This window comes from Triturus cristatus, chromosome 1_2 (assembly GCF_964204655.1).
Source record: "Triturus cristatus chromosome 1_2, aTriCri1.1, whole genome shotgun sequence".
In the NCBI taxonomy this organism is placed as follows: Eukaryota; Metazoa; Chordata; class Amphibia; order Caudata; family Salamandridae; genus Triturus; species Triturus cristatus.
The window spans coordinates 128,296,136-128,315,472 of NC_140580.1; the positions used below are offsets into that span (position 1 = coordinate 128,296,136).

The 19,337-nt window shown below is 53.7% G+C and overlaps 1 pseudogene across 1 annotated transcript in view; it reads right to left on the bottom strand.

Annotated features, from left to right (window-relative positions):
* LOC146866943 (lysine-specific demethylase 5B-like) overlaps positions 1-19,337 on the bottom strand; it is a 429,067-nt pseudogene that overhangs the window by 258,943 nt on the left and 150,787 nt on the right. The window lies entirely within an intron of this gene.

Below are 19,337 nucleotides of genomic sequence, written 5' to 3' on the forward strand. Positions count from 1 at the left end.
GACGGCCTCTCGTTTGTCTCTTTTTGTCCCTCGCATGAGCCTTCCTGAGGAAACCACCTCCACTATCCCCGAGTCATCATTCAGAGACGAAGACCGATCGAAATCGGAAGACGAAGAAGTCGTGAAACACCGCCCACAATCCTTGAAACCTGACTCCCCTACCATACCTACTGCTTTATCAATAAAACCTACCCACTGGCTCATTACATCCAGCCTCCGCGTCTGTTTATCCGGCCCGCCCTCCCACAAGTGGTGTCAGAAGTGGGATATACCGGAGACATGGAGGCTGTGATCGCTCGAATGGCGGAGAACCAAGAATGCCTGGGGAAAGCTATGGATAAATTCCTCACCATTGTAGAAGAGGACCGGGGAAAATTGCAACAGGCCCTCACTGATCAAGGCCAGACCCATGACGCGGCTATGGGGAAGATCGCCGACGTATTGGGTCAGCAACGAGGACCGAGTACCCTGCCGTCAGTAATATTACAAAAATACGTTGCCGGGGAAGATCCAGAATTCTTCTTCAACAACTTCGAACGTATGGCCTTGGCCGCCGCATGGCCGGCGGACAAGTGGGGACAATACTTGGGACCCCTCCTGTCAGGGGAGCTACAAGCATCCTACCAAGCCGCTAACATCTTGGGCACCACCCCTTACGCAGACATAAAACGATGCATCATGGAACGCTTAGGGATAGACGACGAGACCTACAGGATGAAACTACGACAGATAAAGGAAGGGCCCCAAGAAACCCCTAGAGCCTTATACTTCCGCGTGCGAGACATGGCTGATCGGTGGTTAAAGCCCACCACCGCCACTAAAGAAGATATAATGCCCAAGGTCTACCTAGAACAGTACCTTACCTCCCTCCATCCGCCTATCCAAAGATGGGTCAGACAGCATGCCCACCTCACCCTGGAGACAGCTGTAGAAATTGCCAGTGCCTATAACAGAGCACAGGAAGTACAAAAGTGACGAGAAGAGACACCCTGGAAAACCGGCCCTACTGGGGCCCACCGACCTCCCCGACCAGTATTCCAGAGAAAACCAGACCCCGTCATCGTAATCCCCGGACCCCCTGCCTTCAGACCCCCGGGACTCTCTGCAGTACGAACCCCTACCCCGGGACTCCAGTGTTATGGATGTGGAGGACTGGGTCACATAGCTCGGTTCTGCCCGCAGAAAGAGGAACCGATGGAAATAGGCCTGACAAGGAATTACTATTGCCTTCCCCCGAAGACCGCGTCCCCTCCTTATCGCTGTGAAGTGGCTGTTAATGGACAAAGGATGACGGCTCTCGCGGATACCGGATGTCGACATTGCGTGATACGACCCCAGGATTTAGGGACCCGAATCGGACCGGTGGAGGGGACTGTGAACATCCCATGCGTCCATGGGGATACCAAAACCTATCCCACAACCCATGTACAGGTACAAACGGCCACTGATCCGGGGTCGGCTCTGAAAGTAGGCCTCATCCAGCGCCTTCCAGAACAGGTCATTTTAGGGAATGACTATCCGCATTTGCCCGCCTTATTACAGGAAGACCCGCAATCTGACTGGGAATGGCTGAACATGGCTCCTTTCTCACAAGAGGAAAATCCCGACTGGCCCCCTTCCAAGCCACGAAGATCCCGTAATCAAAAAAGAAAAGACAAGGGGAAAACCATGTACGCTCTCCCAGCAACCCCAATTGAAAACCTGTGGGAACAGAATCGCCAGTTCCACACCGCCCAACAGGAAGACCCGGTGCTACAGGAAGCCTGGAGTAAAGCCCTGACACAGGAAGATCCGTCACACGTATGTCCCTATTTTTTTGTCAGAAAAGGATTGCTTTATCGGAAGGCAGACCCCAACAGCAACCCCCAGTTATTGATCCCAGCCCTCTTCCAAGAGAAAGTCCTTGATCTGGCCCATAGCCATCTGTTAGGGGGGCATTTCGGGGAGGAGAAAACGGAACAGTTAATAACCAGACAGTTCTACTGGCCAGGGATCTATAAAAGAGTCAAAACGTACTGTCGAGAGTGCCCAGTGTGTCAAAAAAATAGCAGGTACCGACCTCCCCGAGCTCCCTTACAACCACTGACCATTCTCGATGAGCCCTTCTCTAGGGTGGGCATGGACATCATCGGTCCCCTCCTACCCTCCCGAAGCGGGTGTCGGTATGTGCTGGTTCTCGTTGATTACGCCACCCGGTTTCCCGAGGCCATAGCACTACGGCACCCGAACGCTACGGCCATAGCAAAAGCAATGATCACAGTATTCTCCCGGGTGGGATTCCCAAAAGAGGTCCTTACGGATCAAGGGACCCCGTTTATGTCTAAAGTCATGAAACAGGTGTGCACCCAGTTAGGGATTAAGCAAATCAGAACGGCGGCATACCACCCCCAAACCGACGGATTGGTGGAGCGGTACAACGCTACTCTGAAAACCACCCTAAAAAAACTCCTTAACCTCGAGACCAAACGGTGGGAGGACACGTTGCCCCTAGCTTTGTATGCCATCCGCTGCCAAACCCAGAAAAGCACAGGGTTTTCCCCCTTTGAGTTATTATATGGACATCAACCCCGAACCTTCCTGGACATGGCCCGTGAGGCCTGGGAAACCGAACCTAATAGTAACACCCCCCTGATTGACTACGCCACCAATTTGAAAAACCACTTAATGCAGATACGAACCATCGTCCGGAATAACATGGAGAAAGCACAAGAGGCACAAAAATCCCAATACAACAGAAAAACGAAGGACAGATCCTTCGAGGTTGGGGATGCCGTACTCCTGATGATGCCCTCTTCCGATCACAAATTGTTAGGGCAATGGCAAGGACCGTATGTGATTCTGGAGAAAGTGACCCCAGTTACCTATAAAATTGAGTTAGATAAACAACGTGGTACTTCCCAAGTATATCACATGAATCTTTTGAAAAAATGGGAAGGACCCCTGCCTGTCCTAAATGTCTTAGCAGAAACCCAAACCCCTTTGTACTGCCAATGTATAGATAGGGATGTGCCTAGCGAGAACGTAGCCGCGCTGATAAAGTCCCTCCTTCCATTACAGGATGTATTTTCCACCACCCCGGGAAAGACCTCTGTGGTGGAACACGCCCTCAAGACAAGACCCGGAAAAGTAGTACGCCTGAGGCCATATCGCATACCCGAGGCCCGCAGACAGGTCATACACAACGAGGTGCACCAAATGTTGCAAATGGGGGTTATAGAGCCCTCGGTGAGCGAATGGAATTCGCCTATTGTGCTCGTGCCGAAACCTGATGGTTCGGTGCGTTTTTGTATTGATTTTAGGGAAGTAAATAAAATATCTGAGTTCGACACCTACCCCTTACCCCGGGTAGACGAAATGGTAGAGAAAATAGGAAGAGCCAAGTATGTCAGTACCCTGGATTTGTGTAAAGGGTACTGGCAAATTCCCTTGCGAGAACAAGACCGGGAGAAGACAGCGTTTTCTACTCCCGACGGCCTATATCAATTTGTCATGTTACCATTTGGTTTACATGGAGCCCCCGCCACATTTCAGCGGGCTATGAATCTCATTCTACGGCCTCACGAGGGCTATGCCGGAGCCTACATTGATGACATCATAGTATACAGTGAGAGCTGGGAACAGCATTTGTCTCAACTATGTGATATGGTCCATACATTGGGTAAACATGGCTTTAAGATCAATCCGGCAAAAAGCCACTTAGCTGCCCAAACAGTGCAATATCTAGGCTACCTGTTAGGAGAAGGCATGATTCGGCCCCAAGACAGAAAATTGACCGCCATTTCCCAAATACCCTTCCCTTGCTCCGCAAAAGCCCTGAGAGCGTTCCTGGGTCTACTAGGGTACTATAGGAGGTTTATCCCACGGTTCTCCCACATAGCGGCCCCTCTCACCGACCTATTGCGAAAATCGGTGAAAACAGAAGCCAGATTGAGGGATCCCAGCCCAGAGGTGGTACAGTCCTTCAATGCTTTGAAAGCATCCCTGACCTCAGACACGGTGTTAGCCAGTCCCGAAATTTCATTACCATTTATCCTCCAGACCGATGCTTCGGATCAGGGTCTGGGAGCCGTGTTATCCCAAAAGAATGACCAGGGGGAGGAGAAACCGATCTTATATCTCAGTAGAAAACTATACCCCCGAGAACGGAATTACGCCGTAATTGAAAAAGAAGCCCTGGCCATCAAATGGGCCATTGACTCCCTAAAATACTATCTCGAGGGGCGAGAATTCACGCTATACACTGACCATGCCCCCTTGGAATGGCTAGCCCGAAATAAAGGGAACAATGAGAGAATATTACGGTGGTTCCTGTCATTACAACCTTATAGATTTCACACCCAACATAGGAAAGGCACAGAACAAACCAATGTGGACTTCCTTTCCCGATATCCCAGGGACACCCCCTCTAGAAAGACAGCAAGGGAAAAGGGATGTGAGAAATCCTCGGACATTACAGTGGACATACCTCATCCCCGCGGACCTTAAACAGGAAGTCCGTCCTCGAACTATCCCCCTATCCGCCTCAACCAGTAAGGACGCTGACCCCGCCCCCTGACCCGCAGGCCAGGACAGGTCCTGGCGCTAACAGAAAGGACCCGGAAGGAGGAGGGATTAACCCCGGATGTGCTTCTCTCCTTCAGGCGAAAAGAGGGATCGCAACTGAGAACGAATGCACTCATGCCGGAGAGAGATGGGAGAAAGGGGAAGCATCGAAGGCGGAGCAGGAGGTAGAGAGAAACGAAGCAGAGGACAAGGAGCAGCGTACCGAGGAAGAACCGGAGCTGAGGAGGACGAGACCGGCGCAGCGAGGAGAGAGCGCGACGAGGTGGAGTCCAGAAGCGGAGGAAGCGGAGGAGGCCCCGGACGAGACGTGGTACGAAGACTGGTGGAACCCTCAGGAGGAGGATGGAGAGCGGCCGAAACCAGGAAGTGTTGCGGCGGGGCCGGTGAGTGGCTAAAACCACGGGTAACGGGATCGGGAAGCGGGTGGTAGAAGGGAGGAGGGTGGATACCGGGTTATAGGGTCACAGGGTGATGCGTCGTAGGGTGTTACTGTGTGTGGTGCTGCAGAGTGAAACGTCTCTCTCTCTTACTTCACCTGACCACAGGGGCACACCCCGAATATCCTGACCTCCCTAAATAACCGGGTCTTCCGCCTCCCTGCTACTATTTGGACCCTCTGTCCAGCACACGAACCCTGCTGTCCCCTATCAATACACGGGTGAGGTGACGGTTTTTGCTATCATTCCTTAGAGCATAAATAGGACAAAATCCCTGACGGCCTCTCGTTTGTCTCTTTTTGTCCCTCGCATGAGCCTTCCTGAGGAAACCACCTCCACTATCCCCGAGTCATCATTCAGAGACGAAGACCGATCGAAATCGGAAGACGAAGAAGACGAAGAAGTCGTGAAACACCGCCCACAATCCTTGAAACCTGACTCCCCTACCATACCTACTGCTTTATCAATAAAACCTACCCACTGGCTCATTACATCCAGCCTCCGCGTCTGTTTATCCGGCCCGCCCTCCCACACAGATATATCGTTACACAAGTAATAACTTGTGCATCTGAAAGAGACACGTTAGTGATAGATTCCTTACCTTAGAATAGATACCCCAGCAATACCAACCCCGGTGGTGGGTCTGCGAACAAATTACACCAGAAAGTCACGGAGAACAGAATGGCCAAAGAAGCCGTCTCTCCGGACTTGACTGTCAAGGTAGTAATGCTTGGTAAACGTGTGCAGCGAGGCCCACGTAGCTGCCTGACAAATGTCCTTCAAGGGAACGCCGCGTCCCAAGGCAGTAGTGGCTGTAGTTGCCCTGGTAGAATGGGCACGCAGCCCCACAGGAGGCTCCTTCTTAGCCAAGGAGTAGCATGCTTTGATGCACAAAACGACACACCGCGAGATGGTTCGTTTGTGCACGGCCCAACCTTTTTTGGCGCCCACGTAGCCAACAAAGAGCTGGTCATCCACCCGGAACTGCTGTGTACGCTGCAGATAGAACGCAAGCGCACGTTTTAAGTCCAGACGATGGAGCCTCTCCTCCTTCCTTGAAGGATGCGGAGGCGGAAAGAATGTGGGCAAAGTGATGGTCTGCCCGATGTGGAAGGGCGTGACAACCTTTGGCAAGAAAGAGGGACAGTGCTTAAAACCACCTTTTCCTGATGAACAGAAAGGAAAGGAGGTTTGGAAGAAAGAGCCCGGAGCTCACTCACTCTTCTGGCAGAGGTGATAGCTACCAGGAAATCCGTCTTGAGAGTGAGAAGACGCAAAGGACAGGTATGAAGGGGCTCGAAAGGAGCGCACATCAGATAGGTCAAAACGAGATTCAAGTCCCATTGAGGCATCATGAACTGCACGGGAGGAAACGTGTGCGTAATGCCTTAAGGAAATGGTTAACAACCGGAGACTTAAAAAGAGAAGGCTGATCAGGATGCTGGAGAAAGGCAGAGATGGCAGAAAGATAACCTTTGGGAGTGCCCAGAGCAGAGCCCTGCCGGGTCAAGGAAACCAGGAAAACAAGAACTTCCGAAAGAGGGGCAGAAAGGGGACCCACAGCATTCGCTGTGCACCATGCCACAAATTTGCTCCACCGACAGGCGTACACCTTTTTAGTGGAGGGACACCTGGCTGCCAAGATGACATCACGGACTTCGGGAGGAAGATCGAAAGCTGTCAACTGTCGCCGCTCAATCTCCATGCATGGAGGTGGAGGCTGGACAGGTTCGGGTGGAGGACCATTCCCTGCTGCTGCGACACAAGATCCTCCCGAAGAGGCAGACGGATCGGGGGATTGATCGCCATGCTGAGTAGCTCGGGATACCAATATCTTCGTGCCCAATCCGTAGCCACAAGGATGACTTGGTACCGGTCGCGCCAGATCTTCAGCACTCTGGGCAGACGTGGTATAGGCGGAAAGGCGTACAACTGACCGCAACTCCACTCGCGACGAAAAGCGTCGCAGAGCAAGTGCCGCCTTTGAAATTCCAACGCGTAGAACTGATGTCATTGCGCATTCTCTTCGGTGGCGAATAGATCTAACCAAGGCTCTCCCCACTGCTGAAAGAGACCTTGCGCCACGTCCGAGTGCAGACGCCATTCGTGATCGATCCAGCACCGGCGGCTGAGTTTGTCCACCCTGGCGTTCAGAGAACCTGCCAGGTGTTGAACCACCAAGGTAATGCCTTGATGTTCCAGCCATGTCCAGAGGCGCAGAGCCTCCTGACATAGGGTCCATGACCCCACCACGCCCGGTTTGTTGCAACACCACATGGCGGTGGTGTTGTCCATGAACACCTGCACCACACTCCCCAGACAGAGGGAAGGAATGCCTTCAATGCCAGTCGAAACGCCCACTGCTCCGACAAGTTGATATGGAGCCGGGACTCTGCCGGAGACCAGAGTCCTCTGATCTCTGCCTCTCCCAAGTGGCCTCCCCATCCCAGGAGGGATGCATCCGTCACCACTGTGTGCTCCGGTTGGGGAAGGGAGCGGGATCTGCCATTGACCCAATCGCGATGCGTGAGCCACCACTGCAATTGTCGTGCAGTGCCCTCCGAGATTTGGACATGATCGGACAGGTTGCCCTGATGCTGCTCCCACTGGAACTTCGGGGCCGACTGCAGAGCCCGCATATGCCATCTGGCATGTGGCACTAGCAGGATGCAGGAGGCCATCAGGCCCAGGAGCCGGAGGGTCACCCTGACTGAAACCCGGGACAGGTCGGAATCATAGCCTGAATATCCTGGACTCGCTGCTCGTGAGGATAAACCCGAAACAGCGTCGAATCCAGAACCGCCCTGATGAAGGGGAGCTTATGAGGGGGACTCAGTTGCGACTTCGGCATGTTGATGGAGAACCCCAGCAAATGCAGGAGGTCGGACGTAGTCAGAAGGGGAGGTGATGACTGCCTGGGGCGAGCCCACCTTCAACAACCAGTCGTCGAGGTAGGGGAAGACTGACACCCCCGACCTGCGCAGATAAGCTGCAACCACCGCCATCACTTTCGTGAACACCCGAGGGGTGCTGGTAAGGCCGAAGGGGAGCACAGCAAACTGAAAATGCTCCTGGCCTACCGTGAACCGCAGGTAACGCCGGTGGGCCAGCAGGACGGGGATGTGAAAATATGTGTCCTGCAAGTCCAATGCTACCATCCAGTCTCCAGGGTCGAGGGCAGCTAAGACCTGAGCCAGAGTCAGCATCTTGAACTTCTCCTTCCGGAGGAAGTGATTGACGTCCCGGAGGTCCAAGATAGGACGCAGACCCGCTTTGTCCTTCTTGGGGACCAGAAAGTATTGGGAATAACAACCACTCCCTACTTCTGGCCCAGGAACGCACTCGATGGCCCCCTTGGCCAAGAGGGCCGCAACTTCCTGCTGGAGAGTCGCTAAGTGTTCCCCCGACATGCGGTGGGACCGAGGTGGCATGGCTGGAGGGGTGGACCGAAAGGGAAGGGAGTAACCCTTGCGCATGATCTGCAACACCTACTTGTCCGATGTGATGGCGCGCCAGTGGGGGAGGTGATGGCAAATCCTGCCACCCACTGGCGTGGGGTTGTCCCCAATGCTCGGAATAGGAAGGTTTGGAGGCAGAAGCAGCAGGGGCGGAGGTGGACTGCCCCCCACACCGAATGGCGAACTTAGCTGCATCCTTACCCTCAGCAACCGCCTGGGAAAGCACAGCATGGACCTCCTCAGGACACTGAGGCAACACCTGAGCAACCGTATCCCACACCGTGTGGGAATAGCAGCCCAATAAGCAGGCGGTGTTCACCGACTGCAGCCCCAAGCTGGCCGAGGAGAACAACCGCTTACCAAACTGTTCCAACTTCTGAAAAGTTCTTATCCGGTGGAGCCGTGGGAAAGGCACTCTGCGACGTCGAGGCCTTTATGACCAGACTCTCAGGCGTAGGATGAGTGGTCCAAAACGCGGGGTCACCAGGCGCCGGGTGGTGACGCCTGCCGACATTCTTATCCACAGGGTCCCCTGTGGCCGGCTACGACCAAGTGCCCAACCGGACGTCTGTGAGGGTGTCGTTGAAGGGAAGCAGTGGCTCCAACGAAGTCGACGCAGTCTGGAGCACCTCAATAAGGAGGTTAGTTTTGAGAGCCACCGTAGGAAAATCAAGGTTGAGGACCTCCATCGTAGGCAGGGGAGAGGCAAACCCCGGGTCAAAAGAGACATCGAGGTCGCCGGCGTCCTCCAGATCGTCCACCCAGTCCTGCTCAGAGTCACATTGACGGGCCTGAGGGTCCTCGAACCCCTCCCAGTCATCCCCCATCTCCTTTGCAGGAGGAACCAGCCGCGGTGGCAGAGGGAAGGGACAAACAGCATCGGAAAAGGCGCCGTGAACGGCACCGGCCGGGGTCGGGCCGGCGCAATCTCCCAATGCGGATCCCAGGCAGGAACGCAATGGTCCTGGAACCAGGGCAAGGGTGGAACGAACGGCACCCACTGCGGCGGCGGAGCTGAGGGCGGGGCCGGAGCCAACGGCGTAAGATCCTGTGGCACCAAAGTTGGATCCACCGGCAGAGCCGACAGGATCTAGACACGGGACCACGGGGCCTGAAGGCACGCCGGTGGGAGCCCGAGGACTAAAAAGGCGGTCCATGGTGGCAAGAAAATCTTGCACCTGTTCGGGAGTCGCCAACGGACCCGGGTAAGGCCGGTAGGCCACGGGGCTCCCAGGGAGCCGCAGGGGCAGAACCCCTGTACCCCTCGTCGCATCCGAGGACCGACGGGGGAACGTCGGAGAGCGAACACGCTTCTTTGACTTCTTTTTATGTCGTCGCTTACCGGAATCCGAGGGCAAAGACTTGGAGCCCGAGGAGCGACGACTGCGGCCCCGCGAGCTGTCCCGGAAACGGTCCCTGGACCAGGAGCAGCATTGGGACGAGTGCCCGGCCTCCAGCCTTTTCCGGCACAGCTCCCTTAAGTTCTTCGGGGCCATGGCTCGGCAGTCCCGGCAGGACCGGGAGTCATGTTCGGTCGCCAGGCAGTAGAGGCAAACATCATGGGGGTCTGCCACCGACATGTTGCGACGGCAGGCCCCACAAGACAAAGCCAGGCATCCCTATGTGCACCAGGAGAAAAAAAGAGACAAAAAGTCTCAAAAGAGTAGTCAAAAAGTGACTAAGGTACGTGCTTTATCTGGATCTGCACTTGCTGGCGCGGAAAAAGAATGAACTGACATCAGCGCACATGGGTGGCGCCTAAGTAGTCTCCGTGACGTCATCTCGGCGTTTACGACGCCAGCGATGGAGCCGCACAACGCCACCTACTGACGCGCAGGGGTACTGCTACAAAAAACTTTCCGGATCCAGTCTGACACCTGGGGATATTCTAAAGTAAGGAATCTATCACTAACGTGTCTCTTTCAGATAATCCTTTCATGAACTGTTTGATAATCCTTTCAGACCACAGTGATGGACCTGAGGAAGTTCTTCTATATCGAGAAATCGCAGCAAGATGCACTTTAATAGAAGCATGGGCTAAACCAGATTTTGCCAACGTTAAAATATATGGAATAATTTCATGTGCCGCTGAGCTTAGAGGATGAATATTACGTTCTTGGCAACACAAACAGAATCTCTTCCATTTCATCCTATATGTCTTGTTTGTACTTTCCGCTCTGGCATTTGCTAGTATATCTCTGCATTCTGATGAAATATCTAGGTGTTGAAATTCGCAGTGTTCAGGAGCCAGGCCGCTAAGCGTAGCGATTTCGGGTCTGGATGAAGCACTTGTCCCCGGGACATTGTCAAGAGTGATGGTATTGGTTGCAGATGAATCAGATGATTCTCCAACAGCAAGAGTAACTCTGTGAACCAGTGTTGCCTGGGTCACCACGGAGCTATCAGTATCACTTTGCACGGTTCTTTCTTTATCTTTGTGAGAACGCGTGGCAGGAGGGGAATCGGAGGGAAGGCGTAGGCGTAGACGCCTGACCATGCCATCAAAAACGCATTCCCCCCATGATCCCCTTTGGTGATGCCAACTTGTGAAGAACCGGCATTTTTTGTTCTGAGCTGTCGCAAACCGATCCACTGTCGGAACTCCCCATTTGAAGAAGATGCTTTGTAAAATTTCCTGGTTGATTTCCCACTCGTGGCATGTAGACTTCAGTCTGATGAGAGTGTCCGCTTTGACATTCTGACCTCCTGGAAGATGTTCCGCTTTTAGAGACACCTCGTTTTGAACAGCCCACTTCCATATCTTTTGTGCTTCCTGCGACAGGGAGAGTGATCTTGTACCTCCCTGCTTGTTGAGATAGTGTCTGTTCTTATCAGAACAGATGCTCCCTGAATTCTTGGTAGGAAAGCCAGCAATGCCAAGCCTATGGCTTTGAGCTCCAGCAAATTGATGTGGAGCTGCTGTTCCTGCAATCCCCACCGACCGCTGACTTGTAGCTCCTGAAGGAACGCCCCCCATCCTTCCAGTGATGCATCGGTGGTAATTACCAATGGAGCTGGTTCGGTCAGGAAGGAAAGGCCCACCGAAATGTTCCTTTTGTGGGTCCACCATGCTAGTGCTTGCCCCATAGCCGGCATGATCTTCACCTTGTCGTCGAAGGATCCCTCTGCCTGCTGCCATTGCCGATCCAGTTCCTCCTGTAATGGATGCATCTTTAGTCGGCATAAAGGAATCAGAAGTATGCAAGAGGACATTGTCCCTAGTAGCGACTTGTACGTGAGTACTGAAAGACACTTTTTTCTTGTCAAATTCTTGGCAAGCGTCATGAGACCCAGTTGCCTCTCTGTGGAGGGAAATGCCTAGTTTACAGAGGTGTCCAGAATCGCTCCCAGGAACGTGATCTTCCTTGAAGGTTGAAGGGATAATTTCTCTATATTCAAAATCAGTCCCAGTTCGGCAAATAATTGTAAGCATGCCGTAGTTGACACCTGGGCTGAAGTTTCTGATGCCCCTTTTATCAACCAGTCGTCCAGGTATGGAAACACCTGGTGTCTTAGCTTTCTGAGAAAAGCTGCCACTGGCGCCAGACACTTTGTAAAAATTCTCGGGCTGATTTGAGGCCAAATGGTAGTACTTTGAACTGGTAATGGTCTCCGGCTACTGCAAACCGAAGATACCGTCTGTGGGAAGGATGAACAAGTTACTCACCTTCGGTAACGATATATCTGTAAGAAACATTAGTTAGTTAGATTCCTTACCTTAGAAGATCCCCAGGCGTCAGGCTGGATCCGTAAAGATTTTTCGTCAGCAATACCCTTGCGCGTCGCTAGGCGTCGTCTGTGGCTCCGCGTCCGTCATCGGCGTCGTGATTGCCGGGATGACGTCGGAGTACTTAGACGCCACCCTTGCGCGCTGACATCAGTTCTGTACATAGTTTCAGCGCCAGGAACGCAGAGCCATGCAAGAAACCGACACTGGTGCCATGAAACTAGGGCCCTGAAAGGGATTACCTTAACCCTAGATATCAGTTCGCAGAACGGGAAGCATGGGTGGGGCGGTAAGCAATCTAACTAACTAATGTTTCTTACAGATATATCGTTACCGAAGGTAAGTAACTTGTTCATCTGAAAGAAACATGTTAGTTAGATTCCTTACCTTAGAATAGATACCCCAGCAATATCAACCCCGGTGGTTGGATCTGCGGACCAAGATCACACCAGGAAGTCCTGGAGAACGGAACGGCCAAAGAAGCCGTCTCTCCGGACTTGGCTGTCCAGGCAATAATGCTTGGCAAACGTGTGCAGCGAGGCCCACTTTGCTGCCTGACAAATGTCCTGCAGAGGGACTCCCCGTCCCAGGGCAGTAGTAGCCGCAGTGGCCCGAGTGGAATGGGCCCTCAGCCCTACAGGAGGTTCCTTCTTAGCCAAGGAATAACAGGCCTTAATGCACAAAACGACCCACCGAGAGATGGTCTGCTTGTGCACTGCCCGCCCCTTCTTGGCGCCCACGTAGCCAACAAAGAGTTGGTCTTCCACCCGGAACGGTTTTGTGCGGTCCAGATAGAAGGAAAGCGAATGTTTTGGGTCCAGGCGGTGGAGCCTCTCTTCCTCTTTCTCGAAGGATGCGGAAATAAGGTGGGCAATGTAACAGACTGGCCCATGTGAAAGGCAGCTACCACCTTAAGAAGGGAAGGACAAGTCCTGAGAACAACCTTGTCCGGATACACAGAGAGGAAAGGAGGTTTAGAAGAAAGAGCCTGGAACTCACTCACTCGTCTGGCAGAGGTGATGGCAACCAGGAAAGCAGTCTTAAGAGTCAGAAGACGAAGAGGACAATTATGAAGTGGCTCAAAAGGAGCGCATATCAGATAGGTTAACACCAGGTTCAGGTCCCACTGAGGCATTACGAAAGGGACTAGAGGAAACATGTGAATAATGCCCTTAAAGAATCTAGCAACAACAGGGGACGTGAAAAGAGAAGGCTGACCGGGAAGCCGCAAGACGGCAGAATGAGCTGAAAGATATCCCTTGAGGGTGCCCAGAGCAGAACCCTGCTGGGCCAGGGAAAGAAGAAAAAGGAGAACTTCAGAAAGAGGGGCGGAAAGGGGATCCACAGCCTTTGCTGTGCACCATGCCACAAATTTGTTCTACCTGCAGGCGTATACCGTTTTAGTGGAGGGACGCCTGGCTGCCAGAATGACATCACAGACTTCAGGAGGCAAGTCAAATGGCATCAACTGTCGCCGCTCAATGTCCACGCATGGAGGTGGAGGCTGGACCGGTTCGGGTGGAGGACCGTCCCCTGCTGCTGCGACAGAAGGTCCTCCTGAAGAGGCAGTCGAATTAGGGGATCGATTGACATACTGAGTAGCTCGGGATACCATTACCTTCATGCCCTATCCGGAGCCACAAGGATGACTTGGGCCCGGTCGCGCCTGATCTTGACTGAAAGGCGTACAATAGACCGCAACTCCACTCGCGACGAAAAGCGTCTCCGAGCGAGTGCCGACTTGGAAATGCCAACGCGCAGAACTGATGACATTGCGCGTTCTCTTCGGTGCCGAATAGATCTAACCAAGGCTCTCCACACTGCCGAAAGAGGCCTTGCGCCACGTCCGAGTTCATACGCCATTCGTGATCCATCATGCACCGGCGGCTGAGTTTGTCCGCCCAGACGTTCAGAGAACCTGCCAGGTGTTGAACCACCAGGGTGATGCCCTGATGTTCCAGCCATGTCCAGAGGCGCAGAGCCTCCTGACAAAGGGTCTACGACCCCACCCCGCCCTGTTTGTTGCAATACCACATGGCGGTGGTGTTGTCTGTGAACACCTGCACTACACTTCCCCATACAGAGGGAAGGAATGCCTTCAGTGCAAGCTGGATCGCCCGTAGCTCCAATAGATTGATATGAAGCCGGGACTCCGCCAGAGAACAAAGGCCTCTGATCTCCGCCTCTCCCATGTGGCCCCCCCATCCCAGGAGGGACGCATCCGTCACCACTACATGCTCTGGTTGGGGTAGGGAGAGGGATCTGCCACTGACCCAATCGTGGTCCGTGTGCCACCACTGCAACTGTCTTGCAGTGCCCTCCGAAATCCGGACGTGGTCGGACAGGTTGCCCCCATGTTGGGCCCACTGGAACGTCAGGTCCCACTGCAGAGCCCGCATCCGCCACCCGGCGTGATGTACCAGCAGGATGCAGGAGGCCATTAGACCCAGCAGCCACAGGACCATCCTGACCGAAACTCAGGATTAAGGCTGAAAGATCGGAATCAGAGCCTTAATATCCCGAACCCGCTGTTCTGGAGGATAGACCCGAAACTGAGTCCAGAACCGCTTCAATGAAAAGAAGCTTCTGGGAGGGACTACGATGCGACTTCGGCACGTTGATGGAGAACCCCAACAAATGTAGGAGGTCGGCAGTAGTCTGGAGGTGGGAGACGACTACCTGGGGCGAGCCGGCCTTCAACAACCAGTCGTCGAGATAGGGGAAGACCGGAACCCCTAATCTAAGCAGATGAGCTGTGACCACCGCCATCACTTTCATGAACACCCGAGGGGCACTGGTGAGGCCGAAGGGGAGCACGGTAAATTGAAAGTACTCGTGGCCAACCGTGAAGCGCAGGTAACGCCGGTGGGCCGGCAGGACGGGGATGTGGAAATAAGCGTCCTACAAGTCCAACGCTACCATCCAGTCTCCAGGGTCTAGGGCAGCCAGAACCTGAGCTAAGGTGAGCATCTTGAACTTCTCCTTCCGGAGGAAGGCGTTGACGCTCCTGAGGTCCAAGATAGGGCGCAGGCCCCCTTTTGCCCTTCTTGGGAACCAGAAAGTAGTGGGAGTAGCAACCCCGTCCTACATCTGTCCCAGGAACGCGCTGGATGGCCCCCTTGGCCAAGAGGGCTGTAACTTCCTCTTGTAGAAGTAACAAGTGATCCCCCGACATGCTGTGATACTGCGGTGGCATGGCTGCAGGGGTCCCCTCGGAGGGGAGGGAGTAGCCCTTTCGGACGATTTGCAGCACCCACCTGTCCGACGTGATGGTACGCCAGTGGAGCAGGTGATGGCGAACTCTGCCTCCCACTAGCGTGGAATGGGCCTGAAAAGTCGGACTAGGAAGGCTTTGAGGCAGATGCTGCGTGGGCAGATGTGAGCTGACCGGCTCGCTGTCCCCCTGTTCCGCCTTGGCAGAACCCACGTCCGCGACCGCGTTGAGACTGGTTCAGCGGCCTGTGGCTAGACAGACGTGTGGGAGCGGCCCTTTCTTGGCCACAAAAGGGTCAAAAAGAGGAAGTTTGTGGGCGCGGGGCCGAGAGGCCCAAGGACTTGGCCGTAGCCCTGGAGTCCTTAAAGCGCTCCAGCGCACTATCCGCTTTGTCGCCAAAGAGGCGACGGCCATCAAAGGGCATGTCCATGAGTGTGCTCTGGACCTCCCCAGAGAAATTTGTGGATCTCAGCCAGGCATGGCGACGAACCGCCACCGCCGTCACAATCGCCTTACCTAGCGAGTCCGTGGTGTCAAGCCCACATCGAATTGAGTACCGTGCTGCATCCCGCCCCTCAGCAAGAGCCTGGGCGAGCTGTGTCCGGGCCTCCTCCGGACACTGGGGCAGCACATCCGCCACCGTATCCCACTGGGAGTGGGTGTAACGGTCCAAAAGGCACGCGGTGTTGATAGATCGCAACCCCAAACTGAGGGAGGAAAAGCTTCTTCCCAAACTGTTCCAACCTTTTGGATTCCCGATCCGGAGGAGCGGACGGGAAGGCGGTCTGGGACGTCGAGGCCTGGATAACCAGGCTCTCAGGGGTGGGGTGCACGGACAGACAGCTGGGGTCGCCTGGTGCAGGGCGGTGGCGCCGGGCCACGTTCCAGTCCACAGGAGTGACTGTGGAGGGGTTGAACCAGGTGCCCATCAGAACGTCAGTCAGTGCTTCATTGAACTGCAGTAGAGGCTCCGAAGAGCTTACTGGCGGTTGAAGCACTTCAGTGAGGTTAGTCCTCACGGCCACTGCAGGGAGCTCCAGATGAAGGGCTTCAGCAGCCCTGCGCAGCACCACAGAATAGGTTGCACCCTCCTCTGTAGCCACGGAGAGAGGAGGAATGAAGCCAGTGTCAGGGGAGGTGTCAAGACCACTGGCATCCCCCAGCTCTTCTGCCCAGTCCTGATCAAACTGGCACTGCTGTGCCAGAGGGTCCTCAGACCCCTTCCAGTCGTCCCCGTCATCCGACTCCTGGTAGACAGGTTGAAAGGACTGAGCCGGGCGGTAGATGAATTACTCATCCATTGGTGCCGAAGACGGTGCCGGGCGGCGCTGCTCCGATATCGGGCCCGGACCGGGGCTAAAACTGGGGACGACGTCGTCCGAAGACGGCGCCAGGGGTGGCACCATAGGGGTCAGCGCCGGGGTCGTAAGGTCAACCGGTGTCGACCGGGACCCAGGCCTGGATCCCACGGGGGCCTGCGGCGACGGGACCGAAGTTGACGACTGCGCCGGGGCCGGAGCCGCCGGCTCACTAGGACTCCCAGTCGGACCTGCAGGGCCCGAAAGCATCGGCAGGCCTCGATGGCGGAGCGAGACTCCTCATGGCCACGAGGAAGTTCTGAATGTCGCCCGGAGTCGCATTAGGTCCAGGGACCGGAGGGTATGGGGCCGGATGCGACTCCTGTGGATCCGACTGAGCCGCGTGGGTGGTGCCACCCGAACCCTCAGCCAAGTCGCGCAACCGGCAAGGGAAGTCAGAAGAGCAATGTCGCTTCTTCGACGACTTCTTACTGTGCCTCGACTTACCGGAAAGCGAGGACTTCGACCCCGACGAGCGGTGATGGCTGCGGTCTGCGACCGGCCCCTCGACCTCGAGGAGCTTGCGGGACCGCTCCCGCCTAGCCTTCGAGGTCAAGGCCCGGCAGTCGGGGCACGACTCAACATAATGGTCAGCACCAAGGCAGTAGAGACACCGAGGGTGGTGATCCGTAACCGAGATCGGTCGGTGACAGGCGTCGCACGGCTTTAAACCGGGCATCCCTACCGGCACCAGGAGTCGAGGTCGATTCGAAAAATGAACCAAAGAAGTTCAAAACGTTTAGTCAAAAAGTGACTAAAGGGTATGCTCTTCCCGGATCTGCGCTTACTGGCGCAGAAAAAAGAAGAACTGACGTCAGCGCGCGAGGGCAGCATCGAAGTACTCCGGCGACGTCATCCCGGTGATTACGACGACAGACGCGGAGCCGCAGACGATGCCTAGCGACGCACAAGGGTATTGCCGACGAAAAATCTTTCCGGATCCAGCCTGACGCCTGGGGATATTCTAAGGTAAGGAATCTAACTAACGTGTGTGAGAAAGTGGCTCTGTATATACTGTTCCCAAATAGGTACAGGGTGTACAGAGTCCACAGTCCCCAGAAGTTTGGTAGAGGCTAAAGTTAGATATAACCTTACTCTCTAAAGTGGTAGCTTGGTCGAGCAGTAAGGCAGTATCAGATGACAGTGTAAAGCATTTGTTGCACACACTCAGCCAGCAAATGGTCTCACACATTCAATAACTGAACTCTAGGCTAATAGTTTATTTATAAAAAAAATATATGCTTGTTTCATTTTAGAACCAACAATAGGTATTAAAATATACTTTCTCAGAATGAGATGCTTTATATAAATACTTTTGCAATATGCAATTGACTTGTGTAGAAAGTTACAAGTGGTTGCAATAGGCAACACAATTCTAAACACAATAATGCGTTGAGTTCAATGGAAGTTTCAAGTTATTTGCCACAGATTACTTTTAGGATTACTCTTGTAATTCCAGGACTGGATCCTAGATTCAGCCCTGGGTCAATACTTGGAATCAAGTGATAAAAGTCGACTTAATTACTGTGATGATTTTTAGGCAATATTTTGCTATTTTAAAAGTTGACACTTAGAAAATATTTCATAGAAAACAGTCAATGATTCCCTATGGCAGAAAATTCAAGTTGCAGGTATAGTATGATCTTGTTACTTTTGTAATCCAGTACTAGGTGCCTAGACTCAGTACTGGGACCTTTATTCAAAACAGTTAAGTAATTACGTTTTCAGATATTATACAATTTTTAAAGAATATTTAAAGTTTGCAGAAATTGACACTTAGAAGAAATTTCAGAGAAAAACAGTCAATGATTTCCTATGGGAGAAAATTCGGTTACTGGTAAGTACAGTTGTAAGTATTTTTCAGAGTCAGTGCTGGCCACCAAGATCCAGCACTGGGAGCTCACCTAAGAGCAGGTGAGTATTTTCGTGAATATTTTAAGTCCACACTTAGAATAAATTTCAGGAAAGCCAGTCAATGTTACCCTATGAAGAAAATTGATTTATCGGTTTGAAGGTAAGTACTCGACTGGCAGAGTTAAGGTTCTGGGCATAGACTCAGGGGTCTCCCAGAATCAGGTAGGTACAGTTGGTTCACCCTCAGCAGCACAAGGGCAGCCGGGTGAAGAAAGAGTTAGGCCCAATGTTATCCTATGAGAGGTAGGGGGGCCTTGGTTGGTGGCTGCTGACTAGCAGGCCACGCGGCTGTGGGAGCTGGGCTCCTGGTCACTTACTCAGGGCAAGTGGGGAAGTAGATAGGTGTCGAGGTTACACTGCCAGGGCCACTCGGGCGGCTGGGTACAGGGTGCTTTTGAGCCTACGGGCGCTCAATTGATTTCAATGGGAAATCTCCGGTTTAGAAAAAGACTGCAAGCTCGGGGACGAAGATTCTTCAGGTGCCACCACCACTTTTAGAGGTAAGTTGGGTAGTTGGAGGATAGGTAGGTACCCCGGGATTGGGCACAGGGGGCCGCGGGGCGCCGGGGTGCCTTTTGATGTCGGGAAATCTTACCCTCTGTTGATCGCGGTTGGTGGGGGGCACCTGGTTCTGAGGCTGCAGGCTTCTTCAGGAGTGTCGAGGGG